Source organism: Phaenicophaeus curvirostris, chromosome 10 (assembly GCF_032191515.1).
Source record: "Phaenicophaeus curvirostris isolate KB17595 chromosome 10, BPBGC_Pcur_1.0, whole genome shotgun sequence".
Lineage (NCBI taxonomy): Eukaryota > Metazoa > Chordata > Aves > Cuculiformes > Cuculidae > Phaenicophaeus > Phaenicophaeus curvirostris.
This window is the reverse complement of record NC_091401.1, coordinates 7,134,001-7,142,014: the sequence shown is the minus strand read 5'-3', so window position 1 is coordinate 7,142,014 and position 8,014 is coordinate 7,134,001. Positions and strand designations below refer to the sequence as shown.

Below are 8,014 nucleotides of genomic sequence, written 5' to 3'. Positions count from 1 at the left end.
TCCAGCCTAAACCTTCCCTGGTGGAGCTTGAGGCCTTTTCCTCTTGTCGTGTCCCCTGTCACTTGGGAGAAGAGGCCAGCACCCTCCTCTCTACAACCTCCTTTCAGGTAGTTATAGAGAGCAATGAGGTCTGTTTAATAACTGTTGTTTACTGAGGCCCCAAATAGCTAAGAATAAACTCAATGGTAAAGTCCAGAAAGCAAAACTCAAGATATTTTACCTGCACTGCCAGCTGCTGCAGCACATGGGGAGACAAAGCTGGTGCTTAATGGGTAGATGACACTGACTTTTAATGCTGCTGAAAAAAGTGATTGTTCTGTAAAAAAGAAAGCTACTGAATAGTATATTCAGTGATTTTTTTCTTCAGGCATATGAACAGCTTTTGATACATTTTCTTGCATATCATAGAATCAGTAAGTTGGAAAAGACCTTTGAGATCATCAAGTCCAACCATACCTGTCCACTACTAAACCACATCCCTGAGCACTTCCTCTACCCATCTTCTAAAAATCTCCAGGGATAGGGATCTACCACCTCCCTTGGCAGCCTCTGCCAGTGCCTGATAAGCCTTTGGTCTTGTACCTCTTTGAAACATTTCTGTAGTCTGACCAAGCCTTGGTCTGGAAACAGTTTTTCAAGTTCAATGCAAGCACTTGATATTCAAAATAGAAGCAGTCTGGTTATGTTGGATTGGACACATAAGCCAGGTGTCATGATTTCTTTGGCGAATAAATGAAAATCTTGGAAACACTTCGTATGGTCCTTTTTATAGGTTTCAAACTCACTTTAGGTAAACATTTGCTAATTACTTCAAATTTACCATGCCAGTAAGCTCATTTGCTAAAAACGCAAAACAAAATTAATACAAAAGGATTGCAAGTACCGCAGTCTGATTAAATACAGACCTGAGCAGACTTTGATGGTGGAGATCTTTGCTTGGCTGCACAGAACCTCAGGGTGTCCTTTCAGCAGCACTCATCATTTCCTTAGCCTGTCATTGCTACAATGTGCTGAAATATGCAGCATGTCTCTCAGCCACACAGCTCTGAGCGCTGTGCAGCTCTATCATCACGTACTGTTATCACGTTGGATGTATCAAGTAATGGTGACAATGTATAGGGCCTGCAACAGGAAAGTAGTCCTGCATCAGAGTGTGCTCATGAACTCATCTCTTCTTTCAAACAAATTAATCTGAAGTATTAGTCACTCTTGCCAAAGTATTGATCTGCTCTGCTACTGGTGACACACAGATGCATGATCTCCAGTCCTGCAGTAGCGCCTGGATGTCACCTTGCAGGCTGCAGCTCTTCCACAACATCCAGAAATTTTGCTGACTGTAGCTAAAGGCACCTCGCCTGCCTCTCATTTCAGTGCACAGCACTCACCTCACTAACCTTCCACCCATCTCACCTCAGTCCTATGACTAAGCAGGACCTGAATCAGAAATTAACTGTGAGCCAGTAGATGCACAGATACTCATACAGTGAATGCACAGTTTACATTTTCAGCCTAAAAATACGTTTGCGCCAAAGTCCTTTTGAGGTTCTTTTCCATAAGCACTGTTTGGTCCCCACTGCCTTGCAAACACGAGATGACAGGACTTACTACGCTCATATAGTGCTACAGCTCTTTCCACAACACTAAAAAACCCATGGACAATCTATAGGAGCTTTCCCGTGACAGGCAATAAAGGAGCAAAAACTGCAAGAACAAGGAAAAACTGTAAGATCTCTGAAGAAAAAAAGCCTACCCTTCTCAGAGCCTCCATCCAAAACACCCCACACCCTCCGCACCCCCTCAATCCCCATCTCTAGCCACTGAACACATCAGGGCAAGGGAGGACAGTCCCGTGCAAGAACAGGGCTGTAGCCTGGCCTCTGGTTGTCACCTCTCATCCAAAAAAGTGATGCTCAGAGCTCATATGGCTTCATTCATAAAGCCTCTGGCTGGCTCTTAATGACACACAGGGCCAGATGCAGAAGGGGGAGAAGCTGTAGGTGCAGCAAAGGCCACATTTGTAATAAAATCTTCTAAGCACACATTTTATCTCTCAGTCATAAGAACAAGCTCCTTTCCTTAGACACCTACTTTTTTTACCCAGTCTATCTGTAAAAATATGAAAACTTTTTTGTGACACGGTGGAAATGAAAGCACACAGAGCCTGATATTTAAAGGTTAAGATATATTGGCTTAATCCTGTCAGAACTTTAATGTAGATTATATAGGGACAGGCAATGACCAGAGGGAGGGAGAGAGGTGTAAATAATCCAGAGGAGTGTGGACTTGTTGGCAGGGTGGATTTATGCCCTGTCTTAATAAAGTGCCCTTTCATCTCTGGAACCTGGTCTCAGAAGCCAGTCTAGACAGGAATTAATGGGACTCCTTCTCCACTTACAGTTCTCAAGGTTTCCCAACATCCAGTATTCTCAAATACAGCAGGGAAGTGCAGATTTAGAGGACACATCATGAGCTCAATCAGCCATGGATACTACTTTTTGCAGTGAGCTTTTAAACACAAGCTCTGACCATTCACCTAAGAGGGTCTGCCAGGAGACAAATGAAATTCATTCACTACTGCCTCTTTATGTGATTGCCACCCTAAGATGAAGCCAAGCAATTGGAAGCCTGTTGTAAAGAGATGGTCTAGGGCATGCCAAGAGGAGAAATACTGGAGTGCGTTGCATTGGACCAGGACTTGGTTCTGCCTGGACACCATGCCCAGGACCATGAGTTACTCGAGGCTATATAGCATGAGGTCCTGCAGATGCTGAATTGCAAGAAGTCTCCTGTGGTGAAAGAAAATTGCTGATTTTTTTTCTTCTTGCAGTGAACCTTCCCTTTTGTTTGCTTTTCCCCCTTAGGGGTCCAGAAGTGTAGGTGGGGATGGAGGCTTCAAAAGCGTTTCACAGTGAAGGAGCTGAGATTTCACTGGAGTGTGCAGTCAAGAGAAGCAGGGAAAGCTGTGAGCAAAAATGTACACATCCAGTGTGATTTAAAGTGTTTAAGCAAAATTCTTTGGAGAAAGGTTTGTTAGGGATTATCATTTCTTGAACTCTTCAATCGCTATTCCTGGGAAAAGGGCACATCTTAAACTCTCATCTCCAGCAATGCACAAAGACTCCCAGATGCAGAGATATTCAGCTCCTAATTTTACATCTATTTAATTTTCAGCAACAGGAGACAGAGAGCAGCAGGATGCACTGCTGGCTACTGTGAAGCCCTTTTATTATGCAAAATTTGAATGTTGTCTAAGTACAAGGACTCCAACAAGTAAAGACAGAGCCAGTTAAAGAAAAGGAATTGGAGAACAAAGTGGTCTCTAAAGGCACAGCAAGAGGCAAGAGCCCACTGTATTCAATGATGGACAGCATGGCAAGTTCTCTTCCCAGGGTGTTTCTCCTACAGACATTTGGATAGTACAGATGGAGGTGGCCAAAGAACTTCCTTCTAGGAATTCAATAGCTGTCAGCTAGGCAGAAAGCCTAGTCCAGGAATACACAATTTGTAAACTCCTAAATTAAGACATGCAAATGTCACAGGCAATATATAAGTAGTCCTCTGCATCTTATTTTAGTCTGTCTATAAAGCCTAGCACTCAGATTGAGAAAACATTGACTTCACTTAGTAATAGTTGCCCTGGGCTGCCCAGCATTGTGCCCAGGGCAGCAGGAGCCCTCTCCTTCCTTCTCCTCTTTTCTGCAGGGTCAGTTTTGTACAAAAGCTTGTGGTACTGTTCCATGAGGCTCCTGTGGCTAGGGAAGGCAGGGTGGTAGAAACTTTATCCTTGAGGAACGATGGCTGTGGGAGCATGAATGATATGCACAGCTCCATCAGTTATTTAGCAATGACCCTCTTTGCCTCAACCAAGGAATCTCCTGGGACTGTCTTGCAAAACGGAGGCTGGTACCAGAGAACTCGATTTAAATGAGCTCCAGGCCAAAATGCAAGCTAGCTCCTCACCTGGTGAAGAGCAATGTTTCCTCTCTGTGCAAGAACCAGCAGCAAGATCTTGGGAGAGGAAGCATGCAGACTGTGCCAGCTCAGTTCAGGAGTTTACACTTTTTGCCACCTGCTGAGCTGTGCCATCTTTTCCCGGGCGGGACTCCTCAGCTACAGCTGGAAATGTTAAAGGGAGTAGAAGTAAGGAACGGCCTCCTGGGAGAAGATCAAGGGCTTCTTTGTCATGCGGGGTTTTGTGCATTAGTAGAATTCATTAGTGGAGTTCAATAATAAAGAGCAGCAATAATGTGCATTAGACCGCCTCTGTGCCCCTAGAGCTGTGCAAAGCTAGCTTGCGGCAGGGTGCAGCTTTAGGCTCACTTTGCTCATATCTCAATCTACAGCCAAAGCACAACATTTGCATGGAAGCCTTTCTGCTCTGTGCAGAGCTAATATCAACCAGTACAACCACGTCCTTCCAGCTGTGTTCTCCCAAGCCACTTAACTGGGTCAGTTGTCACTAAATCGTAGCACGAAGGAGTGTAGGCATTTGTAGGGTCAACCTTACCTCTCTCTGCTTCAATCCCAAACCTTTGCCACCACCATGGAGGCAGCCTGTGCTTCTTTCTGCCAGGTCCCACTCCACAGACAATGTATAAGATGGCACAGGCTCTTCTGAGGCCTTATCATGGATGCCCTGGTGTGTTTTGGGCTCTCTGCCAGCTGGCCATTGGTTCTTATTGTCATCTTTGCCCAGGGCTAGGTGCTGTGCTGTGGTAAGATCAGAGCCAGGAGGGCAATGGAGATCTGCAGAACAGAGGAAATAATCCCATTATACACCCTTTGGAGCTTTCCCCCCTCTCTGCTGACATGGCAGTTTAAAACTCCCCACTCCCTGCAAGGAAAGGAAGACACATAGGAGTGGATGAAAGGGGAATGGCATTTCACACAGAGGAACATCTGGGAAAGACCCAGGACTTGACATGGTTCCGCGTCCCATGTGTGGCACAAATTCCTGTGCCACGTGCAGCTGTTGAGGGTCTTGTTTTTACCGCAGCAACTCACTGCTCTTTCCACCCAGGAAGAATCTAAGCTGCCTCAGGGATGCATCAGTAAACGACTAGCCTGCAAAGTCTCTATTTACAACTCTTAGCACCTGCAGCTTTTCTCTGCTGGGCAAGTGTAGGTGTCGGGGGACAAGACCTAGGGCACTTGTTCACAAGCAGCATCTCTGCAGTTTTTGTGCCCAGGTGGCTGCCACAAAGCAGCCTTTCCCTTGTTGCTGCCGATGCGAAGCTGTCAGCTGGTACTCCAGCACCAAAACCACACTGTCCTCATCCACCCCGCTTCCTGCAGCTCTGTCACCTGCTCAGCACAGGGCTGGGGGCTGTGCTGGAGGTGAGCCCCGTGCTGAGCAGATGCAGGAGAGACTAGGCTTTCTGAGGAGCAACTTGGGCTTACGGCCTCCTGCAGTGCATGGACTATTTGCACAACTAAGCAAGATGCCGCCCACTGTGGGGCAAAAGGGACCAGCTTGAGCTATTCATGCCACGTGTTCTGCCCCCTCCAGTGCCTTGCAGATGCTAACTGGCAGTGGGGGAGTCTGCCTCCAAACCCAAGGATTTGCTGAAGTGAATTTTCCTGGCTCCCTCAGCTCTGACAAGCACCCATCGAGCAAGACTCAGGGCTATATAACCCTAGCAACTGCAAGTGCTTGGACCCCAGTTCCTGCGTTGGATCCAGGGCTCCTGTTTTTTTTGTGTACTTGTAGGGAGGACAAGGGGAAGATATGAAGTAAAGAAAATGTGAAGACATCAAAAAAGTATGATAAACCTGGGGCTGGATGGGATGGGCCCTACACCATAATGGGACAAATATGGCCTGTGCCCGGGGAGCAAACCTAACCCAGTGGCTGCTCTTCTGTGGGTTGGCCAGGAGCAGAAGTGAGAAGTGATGCAATTGCCATGATGCTCTATAAATCCTGCACACTCACAGCTCTCTACCCCAGCAGACCAAGGTAAAAGCACCTGGGAGCAGGAGTCTCATGTCCACTTTATTTACAGTCCCTTAACAGCCCTGGTACTTCAGTCCCACTGCTAACTGCCCACTGCCTCTGAGGACAGTCACCAGTGACTCCTGCTTCCAATCAAACAAAAGGTATCAGAGTGTGCCACCAAGGGGTAGATGCTCTCTGAGGGTATCCTTCAGGTTTCATACGGTGCCATTCCAGTGCTGGCATGCTGCCTTGAGCACAGCAGAAGGACAAGGTGGGATCCCAGCTTGGGGGAAGGGGATCTGGGTTATCTAGAGAGGGAGAGACATGGTCAGTACCAGTGTTCGAAAAAGGACCGTGGAGCCATGGATCTGCAGTGCATGGGCAGCAATGGGGTCTCCCCAGACTGACCTGCTTTCAGCTAGTAATAATTGAACCTTTGGTCCATAAGGAGTAACTATTTCAGGAGCTTGAGCCAATGCAAGTTAAAAATTACTATTGATTACTGACCCCTGAAGTTCTGAAAGTGCTGCATAATGGAAGAGGTGTGTGCATGAATCTAAAGCCTACAATTCAATTCCAACAGTGATTAAATTGGCAGAGGCTGTGTCCTGTAATGCAGCATTATGGAAGACAAGGCAAACAAGATTAACCCACATTGACAAGGCATTTATCCATTGCTAAGAAGAGACCCAAGCCACAGCACCTCTGTCCCACAAGTTTACACCAACCCACAAGAGTCTAATCCCTCATGGCCTGTCAAGCTATTAGGCAAATCTCTGACTCTCATTTGCCTAATCCAATAGTCCCTAGCTTCATAAGAAAGACCTCCTAGAGAGCTTTAACAACCATGTTTGTTAGGTCTCATATAAGTAAACAAAGCTCTGAAAGCCAAACAGTTTTTCTCTTCCATCTGGTATCTCAACATCCTCTTAACCTGGAGATAAAACCAGCCAGCACTCCAGAAAGGAGGATGTGTTTCTAACAGGCTAAGTTGTCCACAATAAACAGCATCAGAAGGATTTTACCATCAGCAGGTCCACACTTAACACTTGCTGCTGAGGTGCCAGGTGCCCGATTTCATCCCAGAGCCTTTGTGTCCTCAGGGATTTATTGCACAGCCAGCAGGATCACAGTGCACATTCCAGCTTCAGTGGAGGAATAAGGTGCGTTAAAGCAAAGCATCCTTTCAAAACCAAGATGCTTTGTGTGCATGTGTGGGCATTGCCAGGAGACTGAACACTTTCACAGGCTTGTACACTCAAATCTACAAATGCTTTCTTGGAAGCCCTGTAAATATTTTTCTGAATCTGACCACTGGCAGCGATACCTCTGACATTAAACAGAATTCAGGTGTTTTCAGTCCCTGGATTTTAGGACATCACCACCCCTGCTCTAGGGATATATGCCTCCCTGGTGTTTTGGCCAAGGATCTAAATGGTCTTGAGGCTCTCTGGATCTCCCAGGGCTGAGAGCTACTCTTATCTCTGACACATTATTTACAACACTCTTGACAATGTGGTTTGCTCCACAGACAGGCAAACCTTTAAGGAGGGTTCAGGCAGATGAATAGTCACTCAAGGCTTGGCTGCCTACCAGACTTAGCCAGGCCTCTGGGGATTTGGAAACTAAGCTGAAAATATCACAGAAAAAGGTTTCCTAAGGGGCCTTCCCATACAGCTCAAGGGAGGCTGGGGATCAGGAAGCCATCATCATATTTTCTCCTACTTCCTCTACAAAGTGCACACGTACTTGCAGAGCCATGTGTGGGCTGATAATTCCGTAGGGCCATGGAGTACTGGCAGTCAAAGCCTGGATGCCCCTGGGCGTGATGGAGGTAGGCTGGCTGGGTCCTCAGCTCTGTAGCTCATCTCTTACAGACAGCACCATCTCTTTGGGCACCAACACAGGTCTGTGCAACACATGGAAAGTAAAAAAGTACTTCACTCTTTGAGCACACACATGATCATTTCAAGACTGAAAAGTGAGCATTTTAACTTGAAATGTAAAAAGGCTTCAAGATGGGTTTTGGCCATCTGAACCCCCAACTTCTGCCCTTACCCATCTTCCAGGCATGTAGGT

The 8,014-nt window shown here is 46.6% G+C and overlaps 1 long non-coding RNA gene across 1 annotated transcript; it reads right to left on the bottom strand.

Moving 5' to 3' along the window:
- Positions 1-687: 687 nt before the first annotated feature.
- LOC138724928 (uncharacterized) lies at positions 688-7,796 on the bottom strand. The gene is made up of 3 exons (XR_011338134.1): positions 7,685-7,796; positions 4,508-4,746; positions 688-1,122 (listed from the first exon to the last, which is right to left on the bottom strand). It is a non-coding gene; the product is annotated as an uncharacterized lncRNA (long non-coding RNA).
- Positions 7,797-8,014: the final 218 nt, after the last annotated feature.